Source organism: Oncorhynchus keta, unplaced genomic scaffold (assembly GCF_023373465.1).
Source record: "Oncorhynchus keta strain PuntledgeMale-10-30-2019 unplaced genomic scaffold, Oket_V2 Un_contig_4505_pilon_pilon, whole genome shotgun sequence".
In the NCBI taxonomy this organism is placed as follows: Eukaryota; Metazoa; Chordata; class Actinopteri; order Salmoniformes; family Salmonidae; genus Oncorhynchus; species Oncorhynchus keta.
The window spans coordinates 115,001-132,018 of record NW_026287808.1 but is presented as its reverse complement, the minus strand read 5'-3'; the positions used below and the strand labels follow the sequence as shown (position 1 = coordinate 132,018).

Below are 17,018 nucleotides of genomic sequence, written 5' to 3'. Positions count from 1 at the left end.
AAAGTGATGGCCACCAATAGCTTTATTGGCCTGGCCAGCTGATAAGCTGACACGTAAGCTGCTTTGGGCTGACTGGGAACACTGAAAAAAGGGGAAATGGTTTATAGTTCCCACACAGAGAGGGCTAGTTTACCTTTAGGATTAGATCTGTGTCATCAGCCACTCAGACCATGTGGGAATGGAGTAGAGGACACAGGCAAACAAACCAGCCCCCTTCCCCTTTCCCCTGGAGGAAGCTGGGTCTGTCTAGAGTGGATCCTCTTAACTCACCAAACCAGCCCCCCAGTCCCCTTTCCCCTGGAGGTAGCTGGGTCTGTCTAGAGTGGATCCCTCTTAACTCACCAAACCAGCCCCCTTCCCCTTTCCCCTGGAGGTAGCTGGGTCTGTCTAGAGTGGATCCCTCTTAACTCACCAAACCAGCCCCCTTCCCCTTTCCCCTGGGTCTGGAGGTAGCTGGGTCTGTCTAGAGTGGATCCCTCTTAACTCACCAAACCAGCCCCCTTCCCCTTTCCCCTGGAGGTAGCTGGGTCTGTCTAGAGTGGATCCTCTTAACTCACCAAACCAGCCCCCTTCCCCTTTCCCCTGGAGGTAGCTGGGTCTGTCTAGAGTGGATCCCCCTCTTAACTCACCAAACTAGCCCCCTTCCCTGAACCTGGAGGTAGCTGGGTCTGTCTAGAGTGGATCCTCTGTAACTCACCAAACCAGCCCCCTTCCCCTGTCTGTCTGTCTGTCTGTGGATCCCTCTGTCTGTCTCACCAAACTGCTGTCTTCTGTCTGGAGGTCTGGGTCTCTCTAGAGTCTCCTCTCTCTTCTCTGGATCTCTATCTCTATCTCTGTCTCTGTCTGTCTGTCTGTCTATCTCTGTCTGTCTCTCTCTCTCTCTCTCTCTCTCTCTCTCTCTCTCTCTCTCTCTCTCTCTCTCTCTCTCTCTCTCTCTCTCTCTCTCTCTCTCTCTCTCTCTCTCTCTCTGTAGGCTTGGTGTCATGTTTGTATTGAGGGCATGCACCCTCTCTTCTCAGCTCTTCTCATCTCTTCTCCTCTTTATCTCTCTCTCTCTCTCTCTCTTTCTCTCTGTTTGCTCTTTCTCTCTTTCTATTTGTACTGTCCTCCCTTTCCCTCTCTCAATTATGTGTGAAAAAAAAAGCTTGATTTGCTTGACCAAACATATGCAAAGTATTGCCAGAGCGGTTACAGCATATTGTTGTGCACAATTGGCATAAAACTACATATTCATTCACCACATGGCAATACAGTCACATGTTAGGACATGTTGCACTGCCTCTCTGTCCTCTTCCTTCTATCCCCGTCTTTTACTGTATTCACTTGTTCAGGCTTGGACTATGTTGGTTGAAGGAAAACTTATTTTCTAAAAAGTAGTTATCTAGTGTTTGTCTAGCTTAGCTAGCTAGTTTCTTTTCTAGTTAGGCGAGCTAGTTTTTGTCAAGCTTGGCAATCTAGTGTTTGGTTAGCTAGTGTTTGGTTAGCTAGTGTTTGGTTAGCTAGTGTTTGGCTAGTTTGGCTAGCTAGTGTTTGGCGAGCTAGTTAGAGTCCGTTTTTGGCTAGCTAGCCAGAGTTTGTTTTTAGCTTGTCATTGACTAGCACAAATCAAATCAAATCAAATGTATTTATATAGCCCTTCGTACATCAGCTGATATCTCAAAGTGCTGTACAGAAACCCGGCCTAAAACCCCAAACAGCAAGCAATGCAGGTGTAGAAGCACGGTGGCTAGGAAAAACTCCCTAGAAAGGCCAAAACCTAAGAAGAAACCTAGAGAGGAACCGGGCTACCTCTTCTGGCTGTACTGGGTAGAGAGGAACCAGGCTCTGAGGGGTGGCCAGTCCTCTTCTGGCTGTACTGAGAGAGGAACCAGGCTCTGAGGGGTGGCCAGCCCTCTTCTGGCTGTACTGGGTGAGAGGAACCAGGCTCTGAGGGGTGGCCAGTCCTATTCTGGCTGTGCCGGGTGGAGATTATAACAGAACATGGCCAATATGTTCAAATGTTCATAAATGACCAGCATGGTCGAATAATAACAAGGCAGAACAGTTGAAACTGGAGCAGCAGCACGGCCAGGTGGACTGGGGACAGCAAGGAGTCATCATGTCAGGTAGTCCTGGGGCATGGTCCTAGGGCTCAGGTCCTCAGAGAGAGAGAAAGAAAGAGAGAAGGAGAGAATTAGAGAACGCACACTAAGGGAGAGTACACTACAGATGAGTTCATTTGAAATCAGAGGATGAGACACGGCTCATTTAGCAGAGTGTAGCTGTGCAATTGGGAGTGGAGTGTAAATGTATCTTTAGCTGCTAAGCTATAATTGTGGTTTGTTAATGATGTAGATACGTTCTCTGGAGATGTTTACAGGAAGTCTTCGTCTGCTTCCAAAATGGCACCCTATTCCCTGCAGAGTGCACTACTTTTGACCAGGGCCCATAGTAGGGAATATGGTACTATTTAGGATGTTTTACTTGAATTCCCCAGTAGAGCTTCTCCCTTCACCAACAACTAATTACTACCGGTGTTAGCAGTTAGCATCATCTCTGTTAATCTCCGTAGTAAAGTTGAGGAAACCATACGAGTTTAGTTACTACATGGTGCCAACGTTACAAACCAATGAGCTTCACTCACCGAAGTCAGAATAGGTTTTGTATTCCGATCATTTCACAATGCGTTGGCTGACTTCGATCGTATCAAAAGGCCTATGATTTGTAGGCAATAGAACATATGCTTAGACATTAATGCATAGTGCAAACTTTAAAAGACATTTGAATTAATATATGACTGAAAGAGCTGTTGTGGCCTGGCATAATATGCTTAGACACATAATATGCTGGTAGGGTGGCACTTCTTTCTCTCCAGGGGAAAGAATGAAGACACAGCAGAAACTCACCACAGAAATGACACAGACCAATTTAGTCTCTTCTTTAGTCTCCACACACACACACACACACACACACACACACACACACACACACACACACACACACACACACACACACACACACACACACACACACACACACACACACACACACACACACACACACACACACACACACACACACACACACACACACACTACCCAACGTTCCGCTAGCCTGACGAAGAGCTGATTCCGAGGCCCAGGAGGCATCTCCTCATAAGATACATGTTATCCAACTGTTCAGGACCTGATATCACCCTGAGAGATACACTTTGACCTAAACCACTGGCTGATATGGAGAGAGGAAGGGAGAGATGGAGGGGGAAGGGAGAGAGGGAAGGAGAGAGGGTGGGGGAAGGGAGAGAGGGAAGGAGAGAGGGAGGGAGAGATGGAGGGAAGGGAGAGAGGGAAGGAGAGAGGGAGGGAGAAGGAGAGAGTGGGGGAGAGATGGGGACGGGAGAGAAGGAAGGAGGGAGAGGTGGAGGGGGAAGATGGAGAGGTGGAGGGGGGAAGATAGAGAGGGAAGGAGAGGTGGAGGGGGAAGGGAGAGAGTGAAGGGCAGAGGTGGAGGGGGAGGGAGAGAGGGAAGGAGAGGTGGAGGGGGAAGATAGATGAGAGGGAAGGAGAGGTGGAGGGGGAAGGGAGAGAGTGAAGGGGAGAGGGTGGGGGATGGGACAGAGTGAAGGGGGAAGGAATGGAAAGAGCAGTGGCAGGAGCATTAGGATAGTAGCTGTAAACAAACAGGGTTCTCTCATTACATCAGCCCTGTTGTTTAACACACACACACACACACACACACACACACACACACACACACACACACACACACACACACACACACACACACACACACACACACACACACACACACACACACACACACACACACACACACACACACACACACACACACACACACACAGAGTCACTTTATTTAAGGAGATTAACCAAGTCATCCTACGCTTGTCAGCTAGTGCAGGGAGTTGATAAAATCCTCTTTCCAAAAAGCCCATTTCAACTATAAACCAATGTATTAAGAGTATTCTCTTTTTAATATGAGGAAGTATATTTGATTATACTTGTATCAGGAAAAAGACTCCATCTAGCTGTGTACCTGGACTGATGATCGATTGATGAGAAAGAGAGAGAGAGAGAGAGAGAGAGAGAGAGAGAGAGAGAGAGAGAGAGAGAGAGAGAGAGACAGAGAGAGAGAGAGAGAGAGAGAGAGAGAGAGAGAGAGAGAGAGAGAGAGAGAGAGAGAGAGAGAGAGAGAGAGAGAGAGAGAGAGAGAGAGAGAGAGAGAGAGAGAGAGAGAGAGAGAGAGAGAGACAACACCCCTCTCTCCACAGAGCACTAGCATGCCAGCTGTATTTAGTTTATTAGCAGTATGACAGTGGTAGGAGTCTCAGCTTAAAGCCACCAACAGCATAGCCCTAATTTTAGCCTCCAAAGAGGATAAGGTTTAAACAGGCCCTGCTGCTAGTATGGGCCATATGGTCGTCTGACGATAACATTGTGTCGGGAATATTTATCTTTCCCCTCTAGTTATTTGTGGTTTCAGCGTTGGTCTGAAGTAGAGTGTGTATTTATATGTATAAATGCGCTGATAAATGAACGGTTGTGGAGGTATCTGAGGGGAACTGGGGGTCTAGATGTTGGACTGGTGACACTAGTGGACTGTCCTGTAGTAAGGTTGGGCGTTATCTGAGGGGAACTGAGGGTCTAGATGTTGGACTGGTGACACTAGTGGACTGTCCTGTAGTAAGGTTGGGAGGTATCTGAGGAGAACTGGGGGTCTAGATGTTGGACTGGTGACACTAGTGGACTGTCCTGTAGTAAGGTTGGGCGTTATCTGAGGGGAACTGGGGGTCTAGATGTTGGACTGGTGACACTAGTGGACTGTCCTGTAGTAAGGTTGGGAGGTATCTGAGGAGAACTGGGGGTCTAGATGTTGGACTGGTGACACTAGTGGACTGTCCTGTAGTAAGGTTGGGCGTTATCTGAGGGGAACTGGGGGTCTAGATGTTGGACTGGTGACACTAGTGGACTGTCCTGTAGTAAGGTTGGGCGTTATCTGAGGGAACTGGGGCTCTAGATGTTGGACTGGTGACACTAGTGGACTGTCCTGTAGTAAGGTTGGGCGTTATCTGAGGGGAACTGGGGGTCTAGATGTTGGACTGGTGACACTAGTGGACTGTCCTGTAGTAAGGTTGGGCGTTATCTGAGGGGAACTGGGGGTCTAGATGTTGGACTGGTGACACTAGTGGACTGTCCTGTAGTAAGGTTGGGCGTTATCTGAGGAGAACTGGGGGTCTAGATGTTGGACTGGTGACACTAGTGGACTGTCCTGTAGTAAGGTTGGGCGTTATCTGAGGGGAACTGGGGGTCTAGATGTTGGACTGGTGACACTAGTGGACTGTCCTGTAGTAAGGTTGGGCGTTATCTGAGGAGAACTGGGGGTCTAGATGTTGGACTGGTGACACTAGTGGACTGTCCTGTAGTAAGGTTGGGCGTTATCTGAGGGGAACTGGGGGTCTAGATGTTGGACTGGTGACACTAGTGGACTGTCCTGTAGTAAGGTTGGGCGTTATTTGTAAGTCGCTCTGGATAAGAGCGTCTGCTAAATGACTTAAATGTAAAATGTAAATGTTATCTGAGGGGAACTGGGGGTCTAGATGTTGGACTGGTGACACTAGTGGACTGTCCTGTAGTAAGGTTGGGCGTTATCTGAGGGGAACTGGGGGTCTAGATGTTGGACTGGTGACACTAGTGGACTGTCCTGTAGTAAGGTTGGGCGTTATCTGAGGGGAACTGAGGGTCTAGATGTTGGACTGGTGACACTAGTGGACTGTCCTGTAGTAAGGTTGGGAGGTATCTGAGGAGAACTGGGGGTCTAGATGTTGGACTGGTGACACTAGTGGACTGTCCTGTAGTAAGGTTGGGCGTTATCTGAGGGGAACTGGGGGTCTAGATGTTGGACTGGTGACACTAGTGGACTGTCCTGTAGTAAGGTTGGGAGGTATCTGAGGAGAACTGGGGGTCTAGATGTTGGACTGGTGACACTAGTGGACTGTCCTGTAGTAAGGTTGGGCGTTATCTGAGGGGAACTGGGGGTCTAGATGTTGGACTGGTGACACTAGTGGACTGTCCTGTAGTAAGGTTGGGCGTTATCTGAGGGGAACTGGGGCTCTAGATGTTGGACTGGTGACACTAGTGGACTGTCCTGTAGTAAGGTTGGGCGTTATCTGAGGGGAACTGGGGGTCTAGATGTTGGACTGGTGACACTAGTGGACTGTCCTGTAGTAAGGTTGGGCGTTATCTGAGGGGAACTGGGGGTCTAGATGTTGGACTGGTGACACTAGTGGACTGTCCTGTAGTAAGGTTGGGCGTTATCTGAGGGAACTGGGGGTCTAGATGTTGGACTGGTGACACTAGTGGACTGTCCTGTGGGGGTCTAGTACACTAGTGGACTGTCCTGTAGTAAGGTTGGGCGTTATCTGAGGGGAACTGGGGGTCTAGATGTTGGACTGGTGACACTAGTGGACTGTCCTGTAGTAAGGTTGGGCGTTATCTGAGGAGAACTGGGGGTCTAGATGTTGGACTGGTGACACTAGTGGACTGTCCTGTAGTAAGGTTGGGCGTTATCTGAGGGAACTGGGGGTCTAGATGTTGGACTGGTGACACTAGTGGACTGTCCTGTAGTAAGGTTGGGCGTTATTTGTAAGTCGCTCTGGATAAGAGCGTCTGCTAAATGACTTAAATGTAAAATGTAAATGTTATCTGAGGGGAACTGGGGGTCTAGATGTTGGACTGGTGACACTAGTGGACTGTCCTGTAGTAAGGTTGGGCGTTATCTGAGGGGAACTGGGGGTCTAGATGTTGGACTGGTGACACTAGTGGACTGTCCTGTAGTAAGGTTGGGCGTTATCTGAGGGGAACTGGGGGTCTAGATGTTGGACTGGTGACACTAGTGGACTGTCCTGTAGTAAGGTTGGGCGTTATCTGAGGAGAACTGGGGGTCTAGATGTTGGACTGGTGACACTAGTGGACTGTCCTGTAGTAAGGTTGGGCGTTATCTGAGGGGAACTGGGGGTCTAGATGTTGGACTGGTGACACTAGTGGACTGTCCTGTAGTAAGGTTGGGCGTTATCTGAGGAGAACTGGGGGTCTAGATGTTGGACTGGTGACACTAGTGGACTGTCCTGTAGTAAGGTTGGGCGTTATCTGAGGGGAACTGGGGGTCTAGATGTTGGACTGGTGACACTAGTGGACTGTCCTGTAGTAAGGTTGGGCGTTATTTGTAAGTCGCTCTGGATAAGAGCGTCTGCTAAATGACTTAAATGTAAAATGTAAATGTTATCTGAGGGGAACTGGGGGTCTAGATGTTGGACTGGTGACACTAGTGGACTGTCCTGTAGTAAGGTTGGGCGTTATCTGAGGGGAACTGGGGGTCTAGATGTTGGACTGGTGACACTAGTGGACTGTCCTGTAGTAAGGTTGGGCGTTATCTGAGGGGAACTGGGGTCTAGATGTTGGACTGGTGACACTAGTGGACTGTCCTGTAGTAAGGTTGGGCGTTATCTGAGGAGAACTGGGGGTCTAGATGTTGGACTGGTGACACTAGTGGACTGTCCTGTAGTAAGGTTGGGCGTTATCTGAGGGGAACTGGGGGTCTAGATGTTGGACTGGTGACACTAGTGGACTGTCCTGTAGTAAGGTTGGGCGTTATTTGTAAGTCGCTCTGGGTAAGAGCGTCTGCTAAATGACTTAAATGTAAAATGTAAATGTTATCTGAGGGGAACTGGGGGTCTAGATGTTGGACTGGTGACACTAGTGGACTGTCCTGTAGTAAGGTTGGGCGTTATCTGAGGGGAACTGGGGGTCTAGATGTTGGACTGGTGACACTAGTGGACTGTCCTGTAGTAAGGTTGGGCGTTATCTGAGGGGAACTGGGGGTCTAGATGTTGGACTGGTGACACTAGTGGACTGTCCTGTAGTAAGGTTGGGCGTTATCTGAGGGGAACTGGGGGTCTAGATGTTGGACTGGTGACACTAGTGGACTGTCCTGTAGTAAGGTTGGGCGTTATCTGAGGGGAACTGGGGGTCTAGATGTTGGACTGGTGACACTAGTGGACTGTCCTGTAGTAAGGTTGGGGGTTATGTGAGGGGAACTGGGGTCTAGATTTTGGACTGGTGACACTAGTGCACTGTCCTGTAGTAAGGTTGGAGGCGTTATCTGAGGGGAACTGGGGGTCTAGATGTTGGACTGGTGACACTAGTGGACTGTCCTGTAGTAAGATTGGGCGTTATCTGAGGGGAACTGGGTGTCTAGATGTTGGACTGGTGACACTAGTGGACTGTCCTGTAGTAAGGTTGGGCGTTATCTGAGGGGAACTGGGGGTCTAGATGTTGGACTGGTGACACTAGTGGACTGTCCTGTAGTAAGGTTAGGAGGTATCTGAGGGGAACTGGGGGTCTAGATGTTGGACTGGTGACACTAGTGGACTGTCCTGTAGTAAGGTTGGGCGTTATCTGAGGGGAACTGGGGGTCTAGATGTTGGACTGGTGACACTAGTGGACTGTCCTGTAGTAAGGTTAGGAGGTATCTGAGGGGAACTGGGGGTCTAGATGTTGGACTGGTGACACTAGTGGACTGTCCTGTAGTAAGGTTGGGCGTTATCTGAGGGGAACTGGGGATCTAGATGTTGGACTGGTGACACTAGTGGACTGTCCTGTAGTAAGGTTGGGAGGTATCTGAGGGGAACTGGGGGTCTAGATGTTGGACTGGTGACACTAGTGGACTGTCCTGTCGTAAGGTCATACCGTCATAGCGTTTCTGTATCAGGGTAGACGGTATTACTGGAAAATGCCCCATGTATTTATGACCCAGAAAACAATTGACACAACGGGGATGTTGCTCCAGGAAGGGATGGTCTCTGCTGTGACCAATAAGCTTGGATCTGGACATCTAGCCACTTAGCAAGTTAGCAAACCACATGCGTAGCTGGAGCGCTGAGCTGGATATCATTTATATTAGACACATCTTGGATATATTATAGTTATACATATACCCCCCATGCTCCAAATATAAATATACATTTAACTAATATATATATATATATATTTTTTCAACAGTTTTGCAAAATCCTACCCCGGTATACGGTATGAACAACATATGGCTCCAGCCTATCTGGTAGTCTTATCTCTCTCTCCTGGCATCCACTGCCTTTAGTATAGTGTGTGTGTGTGTGTGTGTGTGTGTGTGTGTGTGTGTGTGTGTGTGTGTGTGTGTGTGTGTGTGTGTGTGTGTGTGTGTGTGTGTGTGTGTGTGTGTGTGTGTGTGTGTGTGTGTGTGTGCGTGTGCGTGCGTGTGTGTGTTACTTAATCTCATTCATTTCTGTCCATTTTTAAACATGTAAATTCACCCAGACGAATAAGAATGAAGCGCTCCCTCTCTCTCTCTCTCTCTCCCTCTCTCCCTCTCTCTCTCTCTCTCTCTCTCTCTCTCTCTCTCTCTCTCTGTCTCTCTCTCGGCCTCTCTCTGCCTCTCTCTCGGCCTCTCTCTCCTCTCTCTCTCTCTCTCTCTCTCTCTCTCTCTCTCTCTCTCTCTCTCTCTCTCTCTCTCTCTCTCTCTCTCTCTCTCTCTCTCTTCAATTGAAATAATTCAATTTGGACACGTTTGGAATCCTCTCTGGCTTAACCCATTATGCGTGAAAACCCCTAACAAAGACCAGGAGAATTTACCAGGCCGGTTTGTGAAATGGCACTGTTGGAAAGCCAATTTCATGCATTCAAACACCACCAAATCACCATATGGGGAGAATCAGCATCTCTTTCTGTTTCCCTGCTGTTCATCAACCCTTCTATATTTGTCCCCCAGAGCTCTAGAAGGGCCAGAGGGGCTGTTTGTAGGACATCAGCCCCAGAAAGGGTGAGGACACTGGGACATGGTTGATCTGATTTGCCTCCCCCTAGATTGGGCTGGAGGGTTGGAGGTAAAGATGGTCAGTAGAGAGGCTCGGGGGGTAGGCTGAGTCAACAACGGGCCAAAAGCATGACCTGAGACTGACCCTTCCTCAACTATCCTCCCCTCCAGGCCTTCTGACATGGATACCTGTTCTGCTTCCCAAATGGAAGCCTCTTCTTTATGTAGTGCACTACTTTGGATCAGAGCCCTAATGAAAAGCAGTGCACTACACAGGGAATAAGGTGCCATTTGGGACACAATCTGTTGTGATTAAGGGGATTTGGAGCCAAAAAAATAAACACCCATTAAAGCTGTTTCCCAAGAGAAACATCACAAACAATGTTTGGGTTAACTGCCTTGTTCAGGGGCAGAACGACATATTTGTACTTACAACCTTTCAGTTACTAGTCCAACACTCTAACCACGAGGCTACCCTGCCACCCCACATGGAAGGAGGGATGGACAGAGGGGGTTGAGGGGGTTAGATGATTGTGTGTGTTTGTTTTGAATGTGCATGTGTGTTTGATATTCTTTTTTTTATTTTAACCTTTATTTAACTAGGCAAGTCAGTTAAGTGCACATTCTTATTTTACAATGACGGCCTACACCGGCCAAACCCGGGCGACGTTGGGCCAATTGTGCGCCGCCCCTATGGGACTCCCAATCACGGCCGGTTGTGATACAGCCTGGATTCAAACCAAAGTTTCTGTAGTGATCCCACGAGCACTGAGATGCAGTGCTTTAGACTGCTACGCCACTCGGGAGCCCTGATAAACACACACACACACACACATGCATGAGCATCCACACACACACATACTGTACACGTGCACACAAACACTTTAAATACACACTTTAAACACACACTCTTAGCTGTTATCTGATCCCTCCTTGTTAGCTCCAAGCCAGTGAAACTCTGACCTCTGATATAAACGCTACAGTATAGAGGTACTACTACTAACCCTGACCTCTGACCTCAGATATAAAGTTACAGTATAGAGGTACTACTACTAACCCTGACCTCTGATATAAAGTTACAGTATAGAGGTACTACTACTGACCCTGACCTCTGACCTCTGATATAAACACTCAGTATAGAGGTACTACTACTAACCCTGACCTCTGACCTCTGATATAAAGCACTACTTTAGACCAGGGTCCGTAGGATACCCAAAAGGGCTCAAAAGTAGTGCACTACTTTGGACCAGGGTCCATAGGATACCCTATAGGGCTCAAAAGTAGCGCACTACTTTGGACCAGGGTCCATAGGATTCTCTATAGGGCTCAAAAGTAGCGCACTACTTTGGACCAGGGTCCATATGATTCCCTATAGGCCTCAAAAGTAGTGCTCTACATAGATTCAGGAAGTCTCTCCAGAGAGGTCATAGTGTTTCAGGAAGCCTCTACCAGAGAGATTTCACCCTTTCCGGAAGTGACTATGTGTTTTAAAGTGTGTGTGTGTGTGTGTGTGTGTGTGTGTGTGTGTGTGTGTGTGTGTGTGTGTGTGTGTGTGTGTGTGTGTGTGTGTGTGTGTGTGTGTGTGTGTGTGTGTGTGTGTGTGTGTGTGTGTGTGTGTGTGTGTGTGTGTGTGTGTGTGTGTGTGTGTGTGTGTGTGTGTGTGTGTGTGTGTGTGTGTGTGTGTGTGTGTGTGTGTGTGTGTGCGTGTGCGTAGTGAAAGCCGAGGTCTCAGTGCCATGGGTTCCATATCACTTCAGTCCACACGGCTCTCAGACCACAAGAAGTAGAACCACGGTAGACCGAGTCACTTCCTCTTCCTCTGCCCCTCGTCTTATCTGGGACTACACATGGAGAGACTGATAGGACTGCATATGGAGAGACTGACTGGACTGCAAATCCTCCCCCCACTTCCTGTCCCTGTCAAAACTTACTGACAGGCAGGGGGAAATAGGAAAACATGGCGCTTGTATTGAGGGGTAATGGACATATTCTGTTATTCAGTACTCTGCTACATTACTGTACCAGACAGCTAGTATCTGTTATTCAGTACTCTGCTACATTACTGTACCAGACAGCTAGTATCTGTTATTCAGTACATTACTGTACCAGACAGCTAGTATCTGTTATTCAGTACATTACTGTACCAGACAGCTAGTATCTGTTATTCAGTACATTACTGTACCAGATAGCTAGTATCTGTTATTCAGTACATTACTGTACCAGACAGCTAGTATCTGTTATTCAGTACATTACTGTACCAGACAGCTAGTATCTGTTATTCAGTGATCTACCTGTCAGATTCAGTCATTTCAGGAAGCAAATTGAAACTCTACTTCAGAAATGGGGAAACTCCCAATTTAATTGGAATGGAATTGACACCAAACCCTGCTAGCTAACCCCGTCAGTTCCCTACTCTAACAGCGTCTACCGAAGCCTAACTTCCACCTCTCTGTGTGCTAACGACATCATACATCCATGTAATGCCCCTTCCACCCTCCTTCCTCTACACCAGAGCATGGGAAGCTAATGGCTGCTATTATTAACGACGTGGCTAACCTTCCTGTATCTAGCTGCTATACTTCAGCTCTAACACGCTGATAGGCTGAGATGGGGGAGGGGGGGCGGGTCTCTGCCAATTCTAGGGCTTATCAGGGGCTCAGACACGCTGATAGGCTGAGATGGGGGGAGGGGGGGGGTCTCTGCCTATTCTAGGGCTTATCAGGGGCTCTGACACGCTGATAGGCTGAGATGGGGGAGGGGGCGGGTCTCTGCCTATTCTAGGGCTTATCAGGGGCTCAGACACGCTGATAGGCTGAGATGGGGGGGGGGGCGGGTCTCTGCCTATTACAGGGCTTATCAGGGGCTCCGCCGTGCTGATAGTCACCATGTGGAAAATGAGCGAGCAGAAGAGGACAGCTTTATGTTCTCTGGTTCTGTTAACCCACAGTCTCTTGTAGGGTCCTGTAGCTTTGGTCACGAGAGACAAAATACTCACCCTGAACAACTCTCTGATACTCACCCTGATACTCACCCTGATACTCACCCTGATACCACTCTCTGATACTCACCCTGACACTCACCCTGATACTCACCCTGATACTCACCCTGATACCCACCCTGAAAATCAAATCAAATCAAATGTATTTATATAGCCCTTCGTACATCAGCTGATATCTCAAAGTGCTGTACAGAAACCCAGCCTAAAACCACTCTCTGATACTCACCCTGACACTCACCCTGACACTCACCCTGATACTCACCCTGATACCCACCCTGAACCACTCTCTGATACTCACCCTGACACTCACCCTGATACTCACCCTGATACTCACCCTGATACTCACCCTGAAACTCACCCTGATACTCACCCTGACACTCACCCTGACACTCACCCTGATACTCACCCTGATACACACCCTGATACTCACCCTGATACACACCCTGATACCCACCCTGATACTCACCCTGATACTCACCCTGATACTCACCCTGATACTCACCCTGATACACACCCTGATACACACCCTGATACTCACCCTGATACTCACCCTGATACTCACCCTGATACACACCCTGATACTCACCCTGATACCCACCTTGAGCCACACCCTGATACTCACCCTGTCACTCACCCTGATACCCACCCTGACACACACCCTGATACTCACCCTGATACCCACCTTGAACCACACCCTGATACTCACCCTGTCACTCACCCTGATACTCACCCTGATACACACCCTAATACTCACCCTGATACCCACCTTGAGCCACACCCTGTCACTCACCCTGTCACTCACCCTAATACTCACCCTGATACACACCCTGATACTCACCCTGAAGTGCTCTTGGCTTGTGGTTGGCTACAGAAAGATGTCAAAAGCTTTCTGAGAGGGAGGGAGAGAGGAGACAGAATGATAGACTGTGTGTGTCCCTACGATGTCCCCTCTCTCTCTCAGAATCAGAGGTCCTCAACAAGGGTTCCTGTTTGAACCAACGCAACCTTCTATCTTCTGATTAGAAAATAAAGAAACGATGAGACACAAAGGAACAAATCAAGAGTCACACAGTGAAAAGGCCTCAACATGAAAGGTTGGATTCATGGCCTTTCATTTGACCCTCTCTGGTCTCTCTCTGTTGTCCAGTGACATGGAGGGGGAATGATACATTATGATGGGATTCCTGGGAGTGTGTGTGTGTGTGTGTGTGTGTGTGTGTGTGTGTGTGTGTGTGTGTGTATATCTGGTGTGTGTTTGTGTGTGCCTGGTGTGTATATCTGGTGTGTGTGTGTGTGTGTGGTGTGTGGTGTGTGTGTGTGTATATCTGGTGTGTGTGTATATCTGGTGTGTATATCTGGTGTGTGTGTGTGTGTGTGTGTGTGTATATCTGGTGTGTGTTTGTGTGTGTATATCTGGTGTGTGTGTGTATATCTGGTGTGTGTATGTGTGTATATCTGGTGTGTATATGTGTGTATATCTGGTGTGTGTATGTGTGTATATCTGGTGTGTGTATGTGTGTATATCTGGTGTGTGTATGTGTGTATATCTGGTGTATATCTGGTGTGTATGTGTGTGTATATCTGGTGTGTGTATGTGTGTATATCTGGTGTGTGTATCTGGTGTGTGTGTGTGTGTGTGGTGTGTATATCTGGTGTGTGTATGTGTGGTGTGTATATCTGGTGTGTGTATGTGTGGTGTGTATATCTGGTGTGTATATCTGGTGTGTATATCTGATGTGTATATCTGGTGTGTATATCTGGTGTGTATATCTGGTGTGTGTGTGTGTGTGTCTGGTGTGTGTGTCTGGTGTGTATATCTGAAGTGTGTGTGTGTGTATGTGTGGTGTGTATATCTGGTATGTGTGTGTGTGTCTGGTGTGTATATCTAGTGTGTGTGTGTGTCTGGTGTGTATATCTAGTGTGTGTGTGTGTCTGGTGTGTATATCTAGTGTGTGTGTGTGTGTGTGTGTGTGTGTGTGTATATCTAGTGTGTGTGTGTGTCTGGTGTGTATATCTAGTGTGTGTGTGTGTCTGGTGTGTATATCTAGTGTGTGTGTGTGTCTGGTGTGTATATCTAGTGTGTGTGTGTGTCTGGTGTGTATATCTAGTGTGTGTGTGTGTCTGGTGTGTATATCTAGTGTGTGTGTGTGTCTGGTGTGTATATCTAGTGTGTGTGTGTCGAGGCTAGAGGATGGAGGAAGGGAAGGAGGGAGGAGAGGGGCTAGATGTTCTAGTTGAATGGCGTGTTGGTGGCCCCGGGCCGGGGCATTTCCCAGCGTGTCAGGGGCCCTGTGGTGTTGACCCTTAGCTGGGAGACGCAGCTCGGAGCCCCTCAGAGAGCAGTCACATTTCCAGTGACATTTTTACCGTCACCTATGGGTATGTCAGCAGGCCTCCCACTGAAGGGAATATGCATGAGAGGGCTCGGTCTCACACACACACACACACACACACACACACACACACACACACACACACACACACACACACACACACACACACACACACACACACACACACACACACACACACCACACCACACCCCCCCCCACACACAAACACACTTCACCCCCCACACACACACACACCACCCCCCCCCCCACACAAACACACTCCACCCCCCCCCACACACACACTCCATCCCTCCACACATACACACACTCCATCCCTACACACACACACACACACACACACACACACACACACACACACACACTCCACCCCCCACACACACTCCATCCCTCCACACATACACACACTCCATCCCTACACACACACACACACACACACACACACACACACACACACACACACACACACACCCCCCCACACATAAAGCAGCTTATAACCAGATAACAAGGTGAATGTAATGAAATCCCATGTAAATGAGTCAGGTGTCATTACTAGAGCATGTACTATAGATGTCGGAGCAAAACGTATTAAAATAGATATTAAAACCGCGTTTCATTCCTTAAGGTATTTAAAGAGATCTTTAAGCACAACAAGGAACAATGAATGAACACTAATTACTGATAGACTTAAGCTTGAGTTTTTCCCTCTTCATAATATAAATTACCAATCAGACACTGTCAGAGTACCGTACAGCTGCCATTAAACTCTCTGCTCACATCGCTACTTAAAACGCTTGTTATTGTCTTTAAAGAATTACCTTTAATCACAGAATCTAATTACATATCTCCACAGACGAGTATTTGCTTCAAGATGATTCTCTTTTCATAAGTACTCATCAAGAAAATGTTTAATTGAGTATATTTACATTGAAAGTTGTTATGGAGTAGGTGTGTATAGCTTGTATTCAGAGATAAACACAATCATGTTTCAACAGAATGTTTTGCCTCTTGTTCTGTCTCTTCTCTTTCTGCTTGTTGTTGGTTTAAAAAACAGCAGTCTGGGTTTAGAAGGGACAGGTGAAAACAGCAGTCTGGGTTTAGAAGGGACAGGTGAAAACAGCAGTCTGGGTTTAGAAGGGACAGGTGAAAACAGCAGTCTGGGTTTAGAAGGGACAGGTGAAAACAGCAGTCTGGGTTTAGAAGGGACAGGTCTGAAAAGGGACAGCAGTCTGGGTTTAGAAGGGACAGGTGAAAACAGCAGTCTGGGTTTAGGACAGGAAAAAAAACAGCAGTCTGGGTTTAGGACAGGTAAAACAGCAGTCTGGGTTTAGGACAGGTAAAACAGCAGTCTGGGTTTAGAAGGGAAAGGTGAAAACAGCAGTCTGGGTTTAGAAGGGACAGGTGAAAACAGCAGTCTGGGTTTAGAAGGGACAGGTGAAATCAGCAGTCTGGGTTTAGAAGGGACAGGTGAAAACAGCAGTCTGGGTTTAGGACAGGAAAGAAAACAGCAGTCTGGGTTTAGGACAGGTAAAACAGCAGTCTGGGTTTAGGACAGGTAAAACAGCAGTCTGGGTTTAGAAGGGGCAGGTGAAAACAGCAGTCTGGGTTTAGAAGGGACAGGTAAAAACAGCAGTCTGGATTTAGAAGGGACAGGTGAAAACAGCAGTCTGGGTTTAGAAGGGACAGGTGAAACACAGCAGTCTGGGTTTAGAAGGGACAGGTGAAAACAGCAGTCTGGGTTTAGAAGAGACAGGTGAAAACAGCAGTCTGGGTTTAGAAGGGACAGGTGAAACACAGCAGTCTGGGTTTAGAAGGGACAGGTTAAA

General features: G+C 48.0%; 1 long non-coding RNA gene across 4 annotated transcripts; it reads left to right on the top strand.

Annotated features, from left to right (window-relative positions):
* Positions 1 to 3,636: 3,636 nt before the first annotated feature.
* Positions 3,637 to 8,264, top strand: LOC127924774 (uncharacterized). Of its 4 annotated transcripts, XR_008118760.1 has the most exons (6): positions 3,637 to 4,684; positions 5,202 to 5,497; positions 6,478 to 6,551; positions 6,761 to 7,204; positions 7,488 to 7,635; positions 8,217 to 8,264. It is a non-coding gene; the product is annotated as an uncharacterized LOC127924774 (long non-coding RNA). The 4 variants fall into 4 exon arrangements; XR_008118757.1 differs by lacking the exon at positions 3,637 to 4,684 and having other exon boundaries at positions 5,137 to 5,497; XR_008118758.1 differs by lacking the exon at positions 3,637 to 4,684 and having other exon boundaries at positions 5,146 to 5,497; positions 6,835 to 7,204.
* Positions 8,265 to 17,018: the final 8,754 nt, after the last annotated feature.